A 22,276-nucleotide genomic window follows, 5' to 3' on the forward strand; every position below is an offset into this window, starting at 1 on the left:
CCACAAAAGACCCAGAATTACTGAAGTAATGCTAAGGAAAAAGAGTAAGCTGGAGGTATAATCCCCTCAGACTTCAAACAATACCATAAAGCTACAGTAATCAACATAGTGTTGCACTGACACAAAAACAGATATATGGATCAATGGAACAGAACACAGAGGCCAGAAATAAACCTATACACTTACAGTCAATTGACTTTTGACAAAAGATGCAAGAATATACAATGGAAAAAAGACAGTCTTTTCAGCAGTGGTATTGAGAAAGTTGGACAGCCACATGTAAATCAATGAATTCAGAACAATCCTTCACACCATCTACAAAAATAAATTCAAAATGGCTTACAGACTTAAACACAAAACATGTCACCATGAAACTCTTAGAAGAGAATATAGGCAAAACGTTCTCTAACATAAATCAAACCAATGTTTTATTAGGTTAGTATCCCAAGGCAATAGACATAAAAGCCAAAATAAACAAGTGGGACCTAATCAAATCTATAAGCTTTTGTACAGCAAAGGAAACCATACACAAAACAAAAAGACAACTTATGAACATGGAGAAAATATCTTCAAATGATGTGACTTACAAGGTCTTAACTTCCAAATTATACAAACAGCTCATACACCTTAGTCACACACACACACACACACACACACACACACAAAAGGAAAAAATGAGCAGATGATCTAAATAGATATTTCTCCAAAGAAGACATACAGGTTTTTCAAAAAGAAGAACAAAAAAAACCATGAAAAGATGCTCAAAATAACTAATTAATTAAAGAAATTTGAATCAAAACTACAATGAGGTATCACCTCACACCAGTTGGAATGGCCATCATCAAAAATTCTACAAACAATAAATGTGGGAAGGGGTATGGAGAAGAGGAAACCTTCTTACACTGCTGGTGGGAATGTAAATTGTTCCAACTACTATGGAAAACAGTGTGGAAGTTTCTTAAAAACTAAAAAAGTGAGTTGCCATTTGATTCATCAATTCCACTCTGGATATATGTGGAGAAAACCCTAACTGGAAAATACACATGCACCCTAATATTCATTGCAGCACAATTTACAATAACCAAGACATTCCATATACAATGTAATATTACTCAGCCATAGAAAAGAATGAAATAATGCCATTTGCTACAACATGAATGGACCAAGAAATTATCATACTAAGTGAAGCAAGTGAGACAAAGGCAAATATCATATGATGTCAATTAAATGTGGAATCTACAAAGATGATACAAATGAACTTATTTACAAAGCAGAAACAGACTCACAGACATAGAAAACAAACTTAAAGTTAACAAAGCAGAAAGGAATGGAGATACATGTTGGGAGTTTAGGATTAGTAGATATAAACTACTATATATAAAACAGAGAAACAAGATCCTACTGCTCAGGGAACTATATCTTGTCATAAACTGTCATGTAAAATAATCCAAAAAAGAATATACTGGAGCATCTTACAGATATGATAATTATTTCATTTTAATAATAAATAGTGAAGGGTTACATTTAAAACATTGCACAGATACTACATGAAAAATTACATGTTTGGGGTCTTTGTCCATAACATTTGTAATGGTAACATATACATAACTTGTATAAAAACCTTAAATATGTTCATCCTATTCTGGTTAATATTTTGAAAGAGCATGATCCTCTTATGTTGTAATAACATTATTTAATTATTTTTGTTGAATTTATTATTTTATCTTTTTCATTGTTTCCTACTACTGTATCCTTTCAAACAGCTTTGATTGGTACATATTTTTTCCTCATATGCTTATGGTTCCCCTTCAATTACAATGTATATGAATTGTGAAGCATGATAACCTTATCAAAAATACATGAAATAAATATGTAGAATTTGACATACATTTACCAATCCATTTAACTACCACATAGATAATGGAACAAACATTTTCTTACATGGGAAGAAGGTAAATCTCATGTAAATCTCATCAGAAGAATTTTAATTCCATTAGAAAGACAGTCTTAAATACAATTTGGTAATTTTTTTTTGTCTTTTTTCTTTTCTAGGGCTGCACCCACGGTATATGGAGGTTCCTAAGCTAGGGGTCCAATCAGAGCTGTAGCCACGGGCCCATGCCAGATCCACAGAAGCACCAGATCTGAGCCGCATCTGCGAGCTACACCACAGCTCATGGCAATGCCGGATCCTTAAACCACTGAGTGAGGCAGGGATTGAACCCGCAACCTCATTGTTTCTAGTCAGATTCATTAACCACTGAGCCACAACAGGAACCACTGAGCCACGACAGAAACTCCCTAATTAAAAAAATATATATGTACAAACACATAGGAAGGAAAAACACAAAATCTGCCCAAATAGACTAAATTTTACAGTATAAAAAGGGTCATCTTCAAATACTGTGAACCACACATTAAAATTGTAAATCCATACAAAGCAGGAAATTAATACCTTTGTATGACTATAATAAAAGATACTCACCTATCAACAAAGCTTGAGCAGTAGGTGCAACATGGCGATGGGCGGCGGTGGCCGCGGCAGCGGTGACGGTGGCAGCGGTATTCCTGAGGCAGAGGACTCGGTGGGGTTCCGGAGGGGCACAGGCCAGAGTGATGATTTGGACATTTGGGATGATACAGCATTGATAAAAGCTTATGATAAAGCTGTGGCTTCATTTAAGCACGCTCTAAAGAATGGCGACATTTCCGAAGCTTCAGATAAACCAAAAGCCACACCTAAAAGAAAACCTCCTAAGAAGAATAAAAACCAAAAAAAGAACAACACAGCTTCCTTGAAGCAGTGGAAGGTTGGTGACAGATGTTCTGCCATTTGGTCGGAAGATGGCTGCATTTACCCAGCTACCATTGATTCTATTTAAGAGAGAAACCTGTATTGTGGTTTACACTGGATATGGACATAGAGAAGAGCAAAATCTGTATGATTTACTTTCCCCCACTTCTGAAGTAGCTCATAATACAGAAGAGAATGCTCAGGAGAATGAAAATGAAAGTCAAATTTCCACAGATGAAAGTGAGAGCTCCTCCAGGGTCTCCTGGAAATAAGCCAAATAACATCAAGTCAAAAGCTTCTCCATGGAACACTTTTCTCCCTCCACCACCCCCTATGCCAGGAGCAGGTCTTGGACCAAGAAAGCCAAGTCTAAAATTCAATGGCCCACCACCACCTCCACCACCACCATCGCTGCTGCGCCACACTTCCTGTCATGCTGGCTGCCTCCATTTCCTTCTGGACCACCAATAATTCCCCCACCACCTCCTATATGTCCAGATTCTCTGGATGATGCTGATGCTTTGGGAAGTATGTTAATCTCTTGGTACATGAGTGGCTATCATACTGGTTACTCTATGGGTTTCACACAAAATCGAAAAGAAGGAAGGTGCTCACATTTCAATTAAGGAGTAAATCACATAGTGTTACATAATAGGTGAAGTTCTCTCCCAAGGAGAATGGTATTTTTATGTGCCCTGGTCGATGTGAACAAAAGTTTCACCATTTTCTCCATGAACACTTGGATGGGTGCATGTCGTCTTCATCTGCCCTCGTTGCATGTGACTCTTGCTTAAATAATCAGTTAAATGTTTTGAGGGAATAAACAGTTTGAATAACTGAACAATGGAAATATGAGTAATTAAAAGAAACTCAAGGTCACATACAGTACAGAAAGTGAATCTGTCAAAATTGAGGCTTAGCACATTTGTATATTGTAACTTTCTTAGTATGTTAAGCTTTTATTAATGCCTTTAAAATAAATGATAATAAAAAAAGAAACAAAGCTTTTATTTACAAAATTTGAAACTGACATATTCCTTGATGTAATGATTTTATTGGTACAAAATTAAGCAAACAGATCTCAAAAAATGTAACTGCAAAATAGATATATAGTAAAATTTAGTTGTACATATTAGGTCTCCATGAAGAGTCTCATAGCTCATTAAAAGAATATTTTCATAATTTACTTTATTGAAAGGCCAGTGTTTGAGATATTGGTGTTGAAACATCTTTAAAGGATGTTAACTATGTAGTAGGCAAAGCATCTTTACAATTCTCCTGTGTAGTAGTATTTTAATATGCGAACTTGTATGTATCTGTGTTGGTTGATGTTATATTGCAGCATGTAAAGCATGAACATTTAATTAGTTCATTAAATATAACTAATAATATTTTAATGAGTGAATAATCCATCATATATGATTGGGTTCATCAAAGGTAATATAAACACCATTATAAACAATGGTAGAAATAAAACATTTATTCATTTCTCATTTTCTCCTCATAGGAGTGATCCCTATAAATCCAAGAATTACTTTGTCATAGAATATAAATTTTTTAATGTGACTTATCTGTATAGCCAAACTGCTTTTTTGAAATGCCATGCCAATATAAATGTCCAAATATAAAAGTTAATATCTGTTTTGTTATTCCACACAGAACATCCAACATTGATGTATATGAAAATTAACATACACACTTCTTTGATCATTGAACAAATGAGAATTTTATTCTAAAATTATCCTGTGTTCATTTCTTTTTTGATTGTACAATTTTATTATTGATTTATCATTGGATTTTAAGATTGTCTAAACTTATATAATTGCTGAAAATTAGAGAATATTTTTAATGTTATTTTCAAATATATAATTTAGAAAAGATAAAATTTAAAAATAAATAAGAACAAAGTGGCTTGTTAAAAATAAGTATGAATTAAATTTTTAGGTTTATTTATGCCAGCAATAACTCAGAAGTTATTATAGAAAAATTTTCCCTTCACAAGAGCAAAAACATTAAAAATAAATATATATGCTAATAAATGAGCAGAATGAGTAGACTCATTATGGAAATAAGAAGTAATGACAATTATTTTTTAATATTTTGAGAAAAATTAAACTTAAAAAACAGTAAAAGATCACCTTAATATTCAATGTCTAGATAGAACAATTTTATTTGTACCTCACTAAACAAATTAATTTCTTTTGAAGATCTCTGTTGCTAAACTGAAAGCTATTAAATACACAAAATAAAACAAAGGAATAAATTAACTTTAATCAGAACTTTGGTGAGTATTGGTGAGTACTATTCCCACTATGACAACCAAATAGTATCACACAAAAAGTAGAATTGAACAATATCCTTAACATAAGCAATAAGCAACAATTGGGAAATAAATTAAAAGACTTTATAGATAAAACATAGTGTAGTAAAGATTCATTTTACTCACCAGAGGAAACAAAGACTAGAAAATGGGTAATAGTTAGTGAAAGAAGGTTATAGGGAATCATTCTTTAAAATAATTATTTTATTATGCACCATTTTCCAGATTGATTTTTTGTCCAAATGGGTACGTACATTTACTTTGCACTTAAACTCAAGAATAATATTTAGCACAGGAAATCTACCTTTAGGGCAAAGCAAAGGCTCAACAGCAAGAATACTTTGTAATGCATGGAAATGGTACACGTGGAAAATGGACTGGAAATTCATTAAAAAATGCCATCTGCCCATTCCTTTTAATTGCTGTATATATGCAAAGCAGAACACTTTGTCTCCATGCTAATATGGTGCACAATTCAAATTTGTTCCGTGTGATAATCTCTGATAACTGCTATGTTTAGTAAATTGGAATATATACCTTTCAAAAAGCTGAACTGTTGAAACACAACTGCTTTAGTTTAATATTTTGTTTAAAAAAATTTATATTAGTCTTAAAAGGAGGAAGTAAAATAAATTTCTGTCCATCAACAGAAGTAAAACGCTTTTTGATAAAGAAACAAGTTTTATCTTAATTTTATGATTATTATCAAGCAAGTAGCACTTATTATCATGTCTTACCACAAAGTACTTTACCATGCATCTTTCAAAAAGGAGAGACATTTTCTAATATAAATGAAATACAAATATCTTATAAATTTGACAAACATACTGTTATGTCATATACAGTTTACACTGTTTTCCTCAATTGCCCCTTAAATATATTTTAACCATTAATTTCACTAATAATTTTTGATTCTTAGAATATTTGTTTAGTAGAAATGGTTTAGACTTTACTGGAATTACATGTGTCAGATTAAAGACTAGTAGGCAGCAGTTACAGACAGACAGACATATTTCTGCTTATTTTAAGGAGTTTTCCAGCATTGCAAGACCTGCCTAGTGAAATAACAAATCATAGATATTGAAGGTATCTAAGCAAAATTTGCTGGCCACATGCAAGGGATAAAGTAGGGAATATTAATACACTGATTGAGATATTGAACAAGATTTCCTTCACTTCTACTCTAATAAGAGTCAAAGATTTCATAGAAAACATCTCTGCTGATAACACTTAAATGATTTCCACGATTAATATATTTTTAAAATATGTAAGGTACGTAAAGTGTGAAATTTTTATTTAACAAGTAAATATCACATGGAATAAATATCATGCTATCATTTTACTTATACTTTACTACTTTAGATGCTCTTCTTCACGAAATCTTTTCTTATGCTAGTTCTATAAAATTACATTAAGAAAACACTTAAATACCTCATAATTTTTCCCTAAATAAAAACACACACAACTCTGTATCAAGATGAATCACTGAATCACTTCAATGTACAGTTCAGAATATCTATCCAAAATGAGCATTATTTAAATGGTTCTGTATATACCTACATTATGAGTACTCCTAAATTTCTTCTTATATAAGCACTTATACTTTTTTAAATTATTTAAGATTTGCTATTTAAGTTCATGGAGTAAGATTATAAATGACTAAATTTAACTGTTAAGAAGAGTAAAAAAAATATATGAAATAAGACCTCTACTTCACACCAAAATGGAACAACATGGAAATATTTATCCTCAGGCTTGAAATCACCAGAATATAGTTTTATTCAAGCGAGTAGACCAAAGCAGTGCATAATAATGAAATAACAAAGTATCAGGGAAAAAATAGAGCTGCATAGATGCAGAACTCTGGAGGTTGGCAAAGAAATCACCTTCACATATCCATCTGAGTACTAACTGATAAATGTGTGGATAAACTACCAAGTAAATATCCACAGGAATAATTACAGATAAAGGGTTGACACTCACAAAGTGTAGAGTAGTTTCTACAACCCATAATGAAAAGATAAGTCACTCAGATGACTTATATGACAAAGATACTAGAATTTTCAGAGAAAGATATTGCAAGTAACCCTAACTTTACTCCATGTGTTTAAACATTAAGGAGAGCCATAAAATACATAAAAGACAAAAATTAAATTTCATGAGATGCAAAATACAATTTATTATCTGCCTAATTTAATCCTTATAAGATAAGGAATACTCTGGATGGGATAATAAACTTATTAGAATGAATTATTGAAAACAAACTAATAAACTTGAAGACATAAAAATAGTTTTACAATTGCAACACAGAGACATAAGAGACTCAAAATCTATGAACAAAACACCAACTAGCTGGACTATTAAAGTGGTCTGATATATGTATAATTGGAATCTTTGAGGGAAAAGGAGGGTGAAAGTTAAAAAAAGTTTTAGAAAAAAATTTGGTCATTTCCCCCAAAATCTTAATGAACTTAAATTATAATAATCAAGAAGAAAACTAAAAGTAGCATTTAATCAAATGCTTAAAACTAGTAAAAGAGACAGAAAGTAGATGTTATGCATCAAGGAATAAATATAGGAATGACCGATTAATCATTGGAACAACAAATGTAAGCAAGAGAAAAGCAGACTGAAAAAAATATTTATATGCAATGCAACTTACACTATAATACTAAAGAAAGTCCTTTAGCTGAAGAAAAGTTATCTGGATTAATAAAAGTATAGTATCGGCAATAGAAATTACACAGATAATAAATCTATGAATTATAAAAATTTAAATCTCATTAAATATAATTGACAGTTTAAGTGCACATGATTGTAATGTTCTATGAGCCTATAATAAACATTAAATGGATGATAGTAATAGCTAAAAAGTCAAGAGATAGATATTATAGTATGCTATTGCAAATACATTATTGTTTTTATATATCACATGGAGTGAGCTAGTATAATGTAAATGTAGACTAAGTTAATGCTGTATAGTGTATACTAGAAACCATAACACAATGATTAAAATAAAAATGCAAATAGCTAATAAGAGTAAATAAGTTGTTATGAGTTTAATTAATGCTAAACTAGGTAGAAAATAGAAATAAAACAAGAGACCTGATAGAAAACAAAGAATGATACAATAAAGTCTAATCATCTGAATAATCACAATTAATGTGATAGTCTAAACCCCCAATTAAATGGCAGAGAATGCCAGATTTGATTCTTTAGAAAGCAAGAAATAACTATCTGCTACCCAATGGAAGATAAAAATAAATTAAAAATGAAAGGATGGGGAAAATATACTAATTAGAAGAAATGGAATTACTGTATTAACAATGGAAAGAGTAGGTTTCTGAGACAAGAGTATTACCAGTGATAATGAAAGTCATTTCATAATGACAAAGGGATCAATTCATTTAGTAGAAAAAATACTAAATACTTATTCACCAAATAACAGCATCAAAATACATAAAACAAAACTGTAAAATGTTGAGGAGAAATAGACAAATCTATAATATAGCTGGCTATTTCAGTAGTTCTCTCTTAATTAACTAAAGAAATGGAATATAAATCAGTAAGTTTATAAAAGATATAGAAATTTGAACAACACTCTCAGTTTGATATCAATTGACTTTGAGAACACTACACTAAACAATACCATAATACATTACTTTCACATATACTTTTAAATAATACATATACTTTTAATAAAACATTTTTTACTGAAAAGAAGTTGCATTAAATTAAAAATATTCAACTCATATAAAGAATGTTATTTGCCTACAGTAATATTAAATTAGACATCAATAATAGACATACTATATCTTAAATTTACCCATATATTCAAAATTACTCATGAGTCAAAGAAGAAAATTAAAAAAATGAAATTAAAGCTACCACAATTTAGGAGATACACTTATAACAATATATGGCAAATATGTATAACATTAAATAACTATGAAAATAATAAAAATTTCTAATCAATGAATTTTAATTTAAGAATTTAATTAAGAAGAGCAAAATCAATGTAAAAAAAGTAGGATCAAGGATATTACACCATACTGGAAGCCCTTATTAATGCAATAAGGCAACAGTGAGAAATAAAAGGTAAACAGTTTGTAAAGGAAGACACACAACATCTCTTTTCTGCAGATGACATTACCATCTATGTACAAAATTTGAAAGAATCGACAAAAAATCTCCTGGAACTAGTAAGTGAATACAGCAATGTTGCAGAATAGAAAATTATACTTATGTCAATTGCACTCTTATATACAAGCAATGAACCAGTTGAATTTGAAATTAAAACCAATGTTATTTACATGAGCATGCTCCCAAATAAAAAAGTTAGGTATATACTTAATGAACTATGGAAAAGAACCTATATGAGGAATACTATATAACTCTGATGAATGAAACAGAATTATAGAGATCCCATGTTCATTGATAGCAAGACTCAGTACTGTAAAAATGTTAATTCTTCCTGAGTTGATCTCTACATTCAATGCAATCACAATCAAAAGCCCAGCAAAATATCTAAAATTTATAAGAAGAGGCAGAAGACTATGATGGACAACAAAATAGTGAAGAAAAACAAGACATCAAAACTTCCTATAAAGCTACAGTAATCAAGACAGTGTAGTATTAACAAATAGAAAAATGGAAAATAGAGACTCTATTAAAAGACCCCAGAAATACAGACATCTTATCTTTGAGAAAGACGCAAAAGCAACGCAATGGGACAAATATATCCTCTTAAACAAATGGTACTGGAACAATTGGAAATCCACATGCAAAAAAAAAAAATCTAGACACAGACTTTACATCCTTCACAAAAATTAACACAAAGTGGGTTAGAGACTTGAAGGTAAAATACACAACTTTAAAACTATTAAAATATACTATAGAAAACACAACTAGATGACCTTGGTTATGATGATATATTTCTAAATAAAATACTAAAGACACAACCTATGAATGAGAGTTGATAAACTAGAATTTATTAATTAAAATTAAAAATTCTGCTCTCTGAATGTCAAAAGAATAAGAAGACAAGCAAAAACTGAGAGGCTGTATTTGCAAAAGACTTATCTGATAAATCATGGACATGGATCATAGACTTGTGTTTGCCAAGGGTGGGGGGAGTGGGATGAATTGGGAGCTTGGGGTTAATAGATGCAAACTATTGCTTTTAGAATGGATTAGCAATGAGATCCTGTTGTGTAGCACTGATAACTATGTTTAGTCACTTATGATGGAGCCTGATAATGGGAGAAAAAAGAATATATACATGTACGTGTAACTGGGTCACCATGCTGTACAACAGAAAAAAAAAATGTATTGGGGAAATAATAAAAAAATTTAAAAAAACACAAACACACACAAACTCTTAATTAAAAAATAATTCCATTAAAAAAGAACTGAAGTCCTTAACAGAAACCTAATTCAAAAGGATGTACGTATGGAAAACAAACACATGAAAAGGTATATCACAATATATACCATCAGGGAATTCAAGCCGAAATGAAATGCCACTACTTTCTATTTAAAAATGACAAAATCCAAAATACTGACAAAACCAAATCCTGACAAGGATGTGATACAATAGAAACTCTTATTCATTGGTGGTGGGAATGCTAAAGGGTACAGTCACTATGAAAGAGAGTTTGGCAGTTTTTTTTTTTTTTTAATAAATACATTCTTCTCATACAATCCAGCAATCACACTCTGTAACGTTTACATAATGGAGCTGAAAATATGTCCAAACAAAAATTTCCACATGGGTGTTTGCAATAACTCTATTAATAATTGCCAAATCTTAGAAGCAAACAAGATGTCCTTCTGTAGGTAAATGGATAAATGAACTGTAGTATATCCAGACAAGAGAATATCATTCAGCAGTAAACATAAATGAGGTTTCAAACCATGAAAAGAAATGTAGAAATGTTACATGCATATTGCTAAGCGAAAGAAGCCTGTATTCATGTATGAATCCAACTATATGACATTCTGCAAAAGGTAAAACTAGGAAGATAGTAAAAAGATCAGTGGTTGACAGGGCTTGGAGTATGGGAATGATGAATAGGCAAAATATAGCATTTTTTAGGGCAGTGAAAATACTTATTATGATGATGAATATATGTCTTTATACATTTGTCAAAAACTATAGAATATAGAACATTGAGTGAACTCTTAGGGAAACTCTGGACTCTGGGTAATTATGATGTGTCACTATAGGTACAACTTGGGCTTTTAAAATAGTATCATTTTGGTGACTGAAGACGATGGGCGAGGCTTTGCCTTTGTGTGGCAAAGGTGTGTGGGAAATATCTGGACTGCCCTCTCCATTTTGCTGTAAGTTTAAACTGCTCTAAAAACATAAAACCTTAAAAGTTAATCATGCAATTCACTATCTATATTAGTTTGCTAGGGCTGCCATATCAAAATACTATAGGCTGGGTTGTGTAGATACATAAATTTGTTTCCTCCTTCAGTTCTGAATGGACATTGAAGACCAATGTTTCAGCTGATTTGGTGTCCTCTGTGGTCTCTGGCTTTCAGCTGTCTTTGCACAGTGTTTTCACGTTTTTTTCTCTCTGCGTGTGTTCTCTAGGGTTTTCTCATGGTTCTATTCTCCTCTTATAAGGACACTAATCAAATTGGATGGATGAGGACCTATCCTAATAACCTCATCTACAATTTTTTTTGTCTTTAGGGCTGCACCTATGGCACATGGAGGATACCAGGCTAGGGGCTGAATCAGAACTGTAGCCACTGGCCTACACCACAGCCATAGAAACTCCAGGTTGGAGCCACATCTACAACCTACACCTGAGCTCATGGCAACACCAGATCATTAACCTACTGAGTGAGGCCAGGGATCAAACCTGTGTCCTAATGGATGCTAGTCAGATTTGTTTCCCCTGAGCCACAATAGGAACTCCAGCCTCATTTTAGATTAATCACCTCTCTAAAATGCTCCGTTGCTGAATACAACCACTTTCAACCATACTGAGAATTAAGACCCTATTTATGAATTTTGAAAGGAAAAATTTCAGTCCATCATGTTTACAATAAAAAAGCATTATATTATCATCTCAGTAGACGGAAAAATGACAGAATTCAATTTCTACTTATCATAAAACTTCTCAGTAAACTAAAATAGAAGGAAGTACTTTATGACCTATGCATACCAACGGAGAGTATCACGTGATCTGATAACCATGAAAAAGTGATTATTTTTTCCATAGATCAGGAACATGACTAACATGAGAAGGCAACTTAGAGAAGAAATGTTGATATTCAACAAATTGTGCTGATACCATTGGATAAGCATATGAAGAAAAGTTCTCCTTAGTTCTATTTACCATTATACTAGAGGCTCTAGAAAGGGCAGTGAGAGTGGGAAAAAAAATAAAATAAAGCATCCAGATTGAAAAGGAAAAAGTAAAACTGCCCTGATTCACTAATGACATCATTATCTTGGTAGAAAATCTACTGAAATCTACAAAAAAGCTAAGAGAGTATGTGTCTTTAGTATGGTTTCTGGGTACAAGATCAGTATGCAAAAATCAGTTGTATTTCTTTACACTAGAGACAAGAAATTGAAAAATAAATTTAAAATAAATACTATTTACATAACTTTAAAATGTAATTAAGAAAAATATTACAAAAGATGTGAAAACTTCTACACTGTAAACTAAAAAACATTGCTTAGAGAAATTAAAGCAGAGCTAAATAAAAGGAGATGTATGCTCATCAGTCATAACACTCAATATTTTCACAGTACTTAAACCTCTCAAGTTGGCAATAAGATTTAATGCAATTCTACTTAAAATTCAAGTAGGCATTTTTAAAAGAAATTGAGAGTTATTCCAAAATGAATAAGAAAATTCAAGTGACCTAGCATAGCTAAAACAACTTTGAAAGAGAGGCACAAATTTAGAACTACAACAGTCAGTAGAGTTTAATATAAAGGCAAGCAAATAATACAATGAAACAGAATTGAATGTCCACAAATAGTCCCACACATATAGGATACCGATTTCCGAGAGAAGTACAATTTAGAGAAGGCAATGTCAACATTCAACAAATTGTACTGATAAAATTGGATAATCATACGCAAAAAAGCAAACTTGTATCTGTACTTCACAGTATATACAAAATCTCAACATATCATAGACCTAAATATAAAACAAAATTCTATAATTTCTATAAGTTAACATGCGAGGGCATCTTTGTGACTATGATTTACACTGATTTTTTTTAACATTATGACACCAAAAGCATTATTCATAAAACAACAAATTATTAAATTGGACCTCATCAAATCAAAAACTTCTGCTCTTTGAAAGACATCATTAGACTACATAAAGAAAAACCACACACTGAGAGAAAGCATTTGCAAAAAATGTATATGAAGAAGGTCTACTATTCAAAATATTAAAGTATACTCCAAACCTAGTAATAAAAAGCAAATAATCTAATAAAATATGGCCAAAATATCTGACCAGTTAAATTACTACAGAAGATTGACAGATGGAAATAAGTATTTGGAAAGAAGCCCAATATCATTAGGGAAATGAAAAATTAATTTATAATGTGATACTGCTACAGACCTGTTAGAATGGCCAAAATTTAAGAAAAGAATATATTCTGCAAGACATAATGTGAAGGAATTGGAATTCTTATGCGGAGTAGTAGGAATGTAAAATAATTCTACCACTTTGAAAAATTGTTTGATAGTGTTTTAAAAGTTATACACTTACCTATCATATGATCTAGGAATCCACCCCTAGGTATTGCCATCGAAGACCAAGGCGTTATGTCCATACTAAATCTTGAACACGAATGTTCATAGCAGCTTGTTCATAAAATCTGGAAACAATGCATATGCCTTTCATCAAGTAAATGAATAAAGGAAATGTGAACCCATAGAACTTATTACTGCTCATAAATTAAAAGTGATGTATTACTGATACACACTGCAATGTGGAAGAATTTCAAAGTAATTCTGTTAATGAAAGAGACAAAAGAGTACACATTTTTATTCCCTTTATATAAACTTCTAACATTTGCTGATAAAAATCCTATCAGTGCTTGCCTGGAGGAGGTCTGTGCTATGTAGTCACAGTCATCCCCAGTACCTAGAAAGAGTAGATGCAGCTGGGAGATTTTTCAGCTACTATCTGAAATCTTCTTAAGAGTCAGTTTAGGATTAGATTTTAGCTTTTTTTTCCATCATCACCACAAAAGAACAGAAATGGTTTTACTACTGTTTGAATTGCCACTGCTTTCATGGTCTTCAAACCTTATCTAACCACAAAGAATGTGTCAAGTTGAAATTCAAATCAGCAGTAAAACAAAATAGAGTTGAGCACTTAAGGGGACATACATGGTAACTGGAGAATAGGAGCCTAAGCTAAGCTTAGTGGGTTGGAATAATTTTCATGACTTTGATGATTTTAACCCTAGAACAAAACAATACCCAAGGGTAATTTAGAATATATTTGAATATCATTTAAATGTCTTTAAGAAAAGAGTCCTAGCCAAAAAGAGAGAGGAAGAGAAATAAGAACATCATCCAATTCAATCAGAAAGTATTCTGCTTTAAAATATTTTTTTTAAAGAAGTCAACAAAATAATATAGATAAAACTGGGAAATGGTATTAGGGAATAAATAAAAATAGAAGTATAGCTACTGTTGAAACTGGGTGATTCAGTTTTAAAAGTAATACCCTCATTAATATTCACATTAAAAAAACCTGATTATTAAGAGTTCAGTAAAGGGATTAACCATGATTTGGAAGTGAGGATTTGGATAATTGAATCAGAAGAAAGAGTTTATGATACAAACTTAATTCAGAAAGTAGATTTTGAAACCAATCCTTTTTGAAGATATTTTCTTGAAATACCCATGCCCATCCAGAAAAAGTTAGAATAACTGAAAAAACCATGTATTTTTGAGGTCCAACACGTGCACCTCAGCTTTTGGCCAGTTAGCTAATTAAAAAACACCTTTGCTTAGAATGACAATCTCTACTCCCTTGAAATGATTAAGCTCTTTTCCTAAATACATTTAATCTCAGGAAATATTAAATAGGATAACAAAATAAATCATGCCCATGATGTCAGTGATTTTGTATTGAGAAATCTGTTTAAATTTATTATATAACATGTTAATAACTTAGTAAATTTGGAGAATCTGATACATTAGTTTTCAGATTTTAATGGAACATGTAGAATTTTGTAATATTTTAAGATTTGAATTGGGAATGTATATGAAAATTATTTTTATTTAGTCTTTGAAGAATATTGGACAAGTTCCCATTGTGGCATAGTGGGTTATGAACACAACTAGTATCCATGGTATGCAGGTTTGATCCCTGGCCTTGCTCAGTGGGTTAAGAATCTGGCATTGCTACAAACTTCTGTGTACATCACAGATGTAGTTCAGATCTGGCATTGCTGTGGCTGTGGTGTATCCTGGCACCTGCAGCTCTCATTTGACCCCTGGCCTGGGAACTTCCATATGCTCCACGTGAGGCCCTAAAAAGAAAAAAAAAGAAACTTTTGATTCACCTGATTCTAATCTCTAAAATTACGAATTCAAATTCTCTAGGAAAAACATGTTTAACATGTTTACAAAATTGAACTATTTGAAAGAAAATTGAATAAAATTTAAAGTTTGAATATGAGGAAATTTAAGTTATAAAGAGAACATGATTATATAAAGGATTTAATCTGCTTAACTTGAGGTAAACAAACATGAATAAAACAAAATGTAATTTCCTTTACTAGATTCATAAATATAATAGAATTATTTATAAGCTGAATTTAAATACTTAAAGAATACTAGATTCTAAAGTTGTTTTAATAAGTTAATATCAATTTAAAACTTGAATAGCTTTAAATTTAATCTGTCCAGAAAGTTAATCTAAAATATAAAAAAATTCAGAGCAAAATCGGCCACTAAGTGAAAACAATGAATCTCCAAAGGAGAAAAGTGTATTTTATTTATTTATTCAATTAGCAACATATTGGCCTAGGACAAAACTTACTTTCTAGGTCAATAAATGTTTTATTAAACCAGGGATGACTCAATTAGAAGGGAGTAAATAGCAGATAAAATTAGGCTGGGAAAAATATATGGAATTAGATGTGTAAATATAAGAGATGATTAGAATGAAAATCATCAGTCTAAATGCTAGGTTAAATATAAAGTTTAATGGGTAGGAAAGTTAAACTGTGATTCTTAGGTCTCTGGCCCTTTGGACTGTTTGGGAATTCATCATTCACTGGAATAACAAACTCTAAAGGAAAGACATTTTAAGGGGTGGAGGTAACTGGGTTTATTTTCCCAAAATTGATTTTGGGGTTAATACATGTTTAGGACTCAGAGAAGATACCAGAGCTAGAAATTTGGGGGCCATTTTAGATAAATGCATTTATAAAACCCACCTAAGAAAATTGAGATAGAACAAAGTTCAAGGCAAAAGAACCCCAACATTAATTCTTGTGTAAATGAAGATGTGATAGCAAAAAATGACAGTGAACAAAGTGGTAGGAGAAAAAACAAAGTTTCCTCAGAGATTCCAACAGAAGAGAGATTTTTTTTTTTTAGCATAAATATTCCTCAGAACAAGATAAAACATAAAATTGGACTTCTCTTGTGGCATAGTGGGTTCAGGATCCAGTAATATCACTGCTGTGGTGTGAGTTCAATCCCATACCCAGGAACCTCCACATGCCATAGGCATGGCCAAAACAAACAAAAAACATAAAATATCCATTAAATGTAAAGACATAGAGGTAGTGGGAATTGGGAATCTAGTTATTAGGAATCTTATTAAGACTGGGAGTATAAAGTTGAAAACAAATGAGGGGGTATCAGAAAAGTTAATTTTGAAAAAAGAAATCCATCTATAATGGGAAGTAGACTGATAGATTAGGTAACAGGAGGATAATTGTGGTCAATATTGTGTTTACTATTTTCCCTTAAGATAGGAGATACTGTAATGTGGAGGGGAGGGAGGTATTGAATGTACGAGGAAAAGTAGTTGAATTTTCAGTTCTTGAGATGGCAATAAGAACTGTAATCTACTGAACATTTTAAAGCAATTACCTAAAGTATTTGGAGGAACACCTTCATTATACCAGAAGATAACTATAGATATGGGAAGATCATAGAAGATTTTACCACCATAAATCGTCTGCATGGAGAAGATTCAGTGGAAGAAAATCAGGCATTTATAAATAATGGGAAATTTTTAAAGGCATTGTTTTAGCAATTAGGGCACTGAATTTGAACATAGAATTTTGAAGTATGCATCTTTAGAAATAAAGTAGCAAACTCCATTGTAGTCTTTTTTATTGTTCTTGGTCCTGCATTTATCATGTCTGCAACATGAACTTTATTATGACTGTCTAAAAAAAGCACAAAAAAAAACCTTACAGTTTCTTTCACTGTGTTTTTTGCCATGCAATGTAAGGTAATTGAGGTTGCTAATGGATGAATGTGCTATGCTGGATAAGAAAAGAAGTAAAAAATTTCTTATGCTGGATAGGAAAAGAAATAAAAATTTGACAGAAAGAAGAAGGATCTGTGAACTGGGTGTCCTAATGAGAAGAAAAAATATAATTTTCCTCATGATTAAGGAAGTTAAACATGTTTTTCCTAGAGAATTTGAATTCGTAATTTTAGAGATTAGAATCAGGTGAATCAAAAGTTTCTATTGCTGGAGTTCCCGTCGTGGCTCAGTGGTTAACGAATCAGACTAGGAACCATGAGGTTGTGGGTTCGATCTCTGGCCTTGCTCAGTGGGTTAAGGATCTGGTGTTGCGTGAGCTGTGGTGTAGGTTGCAGACATGGCTTGGATCCATGTTGCTGTGTGGCTCTGGCATAGGTCGGCTGCTACAGCTCTGATTAGACCCCTAGCCTGGGAACCTCCATATGCTGCAGGAGTGGCCCCAGAAATGGCAAAAAGACCCCCCCCCTAAAAAAGTTTCTATTGCTGAGAAGGCATTTTTTAAGCATCAAAAATAGTCTGTGAATCAGGAGGTTAAAAAAGAGTGGGGCTAAGAGAGCAGAAGAAAAGTTATTTATAAGAGTGTGTGAAAGCCATGAAAACAATAGACCAATTTCTTTTGTGAAAGAGAGCTTCTCAGAATTTAACAGATGTCAACTACTAGGAATGAGGGAAAGATTGGTGAGGAGACAGTTTAAACAATGGCAGGGATTTAAACCAAGCTAGGCCTTACGGGGCTCCTTGGCACAAAAGCCTTTCAGTGTCCCCACTTTCTTGTTTTTAGGAAATGGGCCTCATTCACCTTTTTGGCCCTCCCTAAATTACAAAGGGCAGGTTCAGACAGTTGCTGATCTGATCTAGGAAGTGAGGGGATGCAAAGACAAAAGAGGAACAGTTAAGAAACAATAGTGTAGCCTTGGGGCAGTGTCCTGGTTCCCTCTCAAGGGATACATACAATGATATAGGCAACTTATCTAAGAGAAAAGTTATATTCCTTATGCTTCTTTAGAAAGGGACAGCTTAGAAATGAATAGTTTAAAATTGAATAGCTTGGAGCCCTTTCTTGTGTTTCTCCCTCACTTGATTATACCCTAAACACAATCACTTGTGAGCTAAATACTAGGCACCCTGAGCACAATTGCCTTTAAAGATTATGCTAAGCATCTGATATTTTTTAAGAGCTTTCCTAATTTGTTCTAATTTCTAATTAATATGCCCTTTTTGCAAGAATTGTTATTCTAGGTAAAGTGAAGATCCTATAACACAAAAGACCACCACCAGGATCACACTGAGATCTCCTGACACAAGCTAATTAAGATCCCACAAAGAAAGAAGGATGCCTCAGTGGTTAACGAACCCAACTAGAATCCATGAGAATGTGGGTTTGATCCCTGGCCTCCCTCAGTGGGTTAAAAATCTGGCATTGGCTTGAGCTGTGGTGTAGATGGCAGACAGTACAGATCCTACATTGTTTTGGCTCTGGCATAGGCGAGAAGCTATAGCTCCAAATGGACCCCTAGCCTGCGAACCTCCATATGCTGCGAATGTGGCCCTAAAAAACAGACAAGAAACAAGAAAAAAAAAAAAGAATGCATATTTTCCCCAACCTTGATTCTTATCTGAAACCCCATTTTTTTTTTTTTTTTTGGTCTATAAAACTCCCTGAAATTATTCTCAAAAGGTGGGCACAGTCTTTAAGGCATTAGCCTGCTGTGGCTTCCTTTGCCTAGCAAAGCAGTAAAAGTTTTTATTTTTCCTCCTTTACACCAAACTCTGTCTCTGCATTTCTATTTGGCACCAATGGACAGAGGCCGAGTTTTGGCAACAGGGACACAAAGATTTATATGTATTTTACTTTGGTGCTGTTGGTTGGCTGGTTTTCCTAGTAGGTGGTGAAGAATTGGGCTAGAAGTAATAATAAGGAGTATTAACTGGGGGGCTGAAAAGGAAATGGTGGGTTTATGAAAGACAATTTTTCAGTGACCAGAGAAGGAACAGGAATTCATTCATGTGAGGGTAATAAAATCGCTGGAAATGCTGTTTAAATTTTTATAAGCTGAGAATTTGGAAGGCAGTGGGTGAACAGAAGTCATAATGGAGCTATGGGACAGACAGTTGGAGAGATATGGTATAGGAACTTTAAGTTTTGTGTATTAATTTATGAAAACAAACATAGGAGGCCTGGGAATCTGGTTTAAAGAATTTTTGAGATCTATATTAGTTTTCCATTTCTGAGCAAAAAATTACCACTAACTTACTAACTTAAAACAATACGCATTTATTAACTCACTTTTTGTAGGTCAGAAGTCCCAGCAGACTTGGGGGTTTTCTGCTTAGAATCTCTTAAAGCCAAAATCAGGGTCTCAACCAGGCTTGGTTCTTACTCGAAGTGTCCAGAGAAAAACTTGCTTCCAAACTCAGTCAAGTTGGTAGGAGCCTGATCCTTGGGGTTAACTGAAGTCCCCATTTTCTTACTGGCTCTTAGTCAGGGGGCTCTTAGCTTCTAAAAGTTCTCAGTCTCAGTTCTTTTTCACGGAGCATATTCCATCTTCCAAGCCAATGGCAGTACGTTAAGTCATTGTGTCATGAATCTCTTTGACGTTACCTTCTGCTAACAGGTGGAGATAGTTCTCTGCTTTTAAGAGCTCACACAATTAGCTCAAGCCTACTAAATACTCTAATTTTCTTAAGGTCATCTGTGCCATAGGACATAATATAACCACCGTAGTAATATTTCCTTATATTATCAGTTTCTAGAGATTAGGGTTTGGCATTTCTGGGAGACATTTTACAAGTTCTGCCTACCATAAGATCTTTGAGGAAGGTAGGAATTGGGCTTGGAGGCTGAACTAGTATATCATTCATCTACACCAACAGCCTTAACCTGGAGTACACATTAAAATCAATCACCAATCAGCCTTGGGCTCTTCCTGAGAATAATCATATTAGAATTCCTGAGTGATCAGTAAAAAGCTTCCCAGTCACCCTAATATGATGATGGTGTCAGCAGTTGCAGGTTAACTTACTTAGGGCAATATATGTGGTAATAACTAGAGAAACAGTTTGAACTAACTAACACCAGATTTTCTCAATCTCATTTGACTATAATTGATGATTTCTCGGTGTCTTTCAAATTTGAAAGATTCTGAGCATTCTAATTAACTTGAATATTTGTGCGCACATTATGGCCCACATATGAATAATGCACATGTGCACAAAGAAATAAATCTACAGATGGACAAGCAGGTCTTGCAAAGTTGGAGTATCATTTAAAAACATTAAATACCTACTGAAGCATTAAATAATTTTCACAGGTGGATTATGCAATAAGAATATCATGTCTCTGAATGGGACAGTGAACCCATTAAAGATACCTATGTAGCATGTAAGCATACGTTACTAGACATAGTTCCCAGTGCTACAGAGCAGGGTCTCATTGTTAATCCATTCCAAAGGCAATAGTTTGCATCTACTAACCCTCAGCTCCCCACCCCATACTGTTCTCCATAGTGGTTGCACCAGCTTACATTCCCACCAACAGTGCAAGAGGGTTCCCTTTTCTCCACACCCCCTCCAGTGGTTGTTATTTGTGGACTTATTAATGATGGCCATTCTGACTGGTGTGAGGTGGTATCTCATGGTAGTTTTGATTTGCATTTCTCTAATCATCAGGGATGTTGAGCATTTTTTCATGTGCTTGTTGGCCATCTGTACATCTTTCTTGGAGAAATGTGTATTCAGGTCTTTTGCCCATTTTTCCATTGGGTTGTTGGCTTTTTTGATGTTCAGTTGTATAAGTTGCTTGTATATTCTAGCAAGTAAGCCCTTGTCAGTTGCATCATTTGAAATAAATTTTCTCCCATTCTATAAGTTGTCTTTTTGTTTTCTTTTTGGTTTCCTTTGCTGTGCAAGATCTTGTCAGTTTGATTAGGTCGCATTGGTTTATTTTTGCTCTTATTTCTGTTGCTGTGGGAGACTGACCTGAGAAAATATTCATCAGGTTGATGTCAGAGAATATATTGCCTATGTTCTCTTCCAGGAGTTTGTTGGTGTCTTGTCTTATATTTAAGTCTTTCAACCATTTTGAGTTTATTTTTGTGCATGGTGTGAGGGTGTGTTCTAGTTTCATTGATTTGCATGCAGCTGTCCAGATTTCCCAGCAATGCTTGCTGAAAAGACTGTTTTTTTTTTTTTTTTTTTTTTCCCATTTTGTGTTCTTGCTGCCTATGTCAAAGATTAATTGACCATAGGTGTCTGGGTATATTTCTGTATTCTCTATTCTGTTCCATTGGTCTATATGTCTGTTTTGATACCAGTACCACACTGTCTTGATGACTGTGGCTTTGTAATTTTGCCTGAAGTCTGGGAGAGTTATGTCTAGTCACTTGTGATGGAGAATGATAATGTGTGAAAATAGAATGTGTACATGTATGTGTAACTGGGTCACCATTCTGTACAGTAGAAAAAAAATTGTATTAGTGAAATAACTATTACAAAAATAAAAAAATAATGAATAATGATAAAAAAGAATATTATCTGTGATCATGAAAAGGTATATACAATCCTTTGTAAAATTTAAAGCCTTTCTAGCTTAAATTTATCTAGAATTATGTTTACATTAAGTCGAGATTATTGTTATAATAA

The 22,276-nt window shown here is 33.0% G+C and overlaps 1 protein-coding gene and 1 pseudogene across 13 annotated transcripts in view; one reads left to right on the top strand and one right to left on the bottom strand.

The window, feature by feature from the left end:
• The window catches only part of LOC146397805 (uncharacterized), a 1,134,194-nt gene that overhangs the window by 391,974 nt on the left and 719,944 nt on the right, over positions 1–22,276 (bottom strand). For 7 of the 13 annotated variants that reach the window (XR_014823707.1, XR_014823711.1, XR_014823709.1 and 4 more), the window contains one exon: positions 13,874–13,982. The exons of 1 other annotated variant lie outside the window; for it this stretch is intronic. The gene's annotated coding sequence lies outside the window, so the exon portion shown is untranslated. Of the gene's footprint in view, positions 1–10,778; positions 13,983–22,276 lie in introns of those variants that run through there. 5 more of the 13 variants (XR_014823713.1, XM_084989255.1, XM_084989258.1 and 2 more) reach the window with 2 other exon arrangements.
• On the top strand, positions 2,517–3,425 carry LOC100626482 (survival of motor neuron protein pseudogene; annotated as a pseudogene).

The sequence above is a fragment of the Sus scrofa genome, chromosome 13 (assembly GCF_054392235.1).
Source record: "Sus scrofa isolate SSC_HxYL_T2T_F1_AM1 chromosome 13, Sscrofa_HxYL_maternal_Yorkshire_Landrace_v2.0, whole genome shotgun sequence".
Classification (NCBI taxonomy): Eukaryota; Metazoa; Chordata; class Mammalia; order Artiodactyla; family Suidae; genus Sus; species Sus scrofa.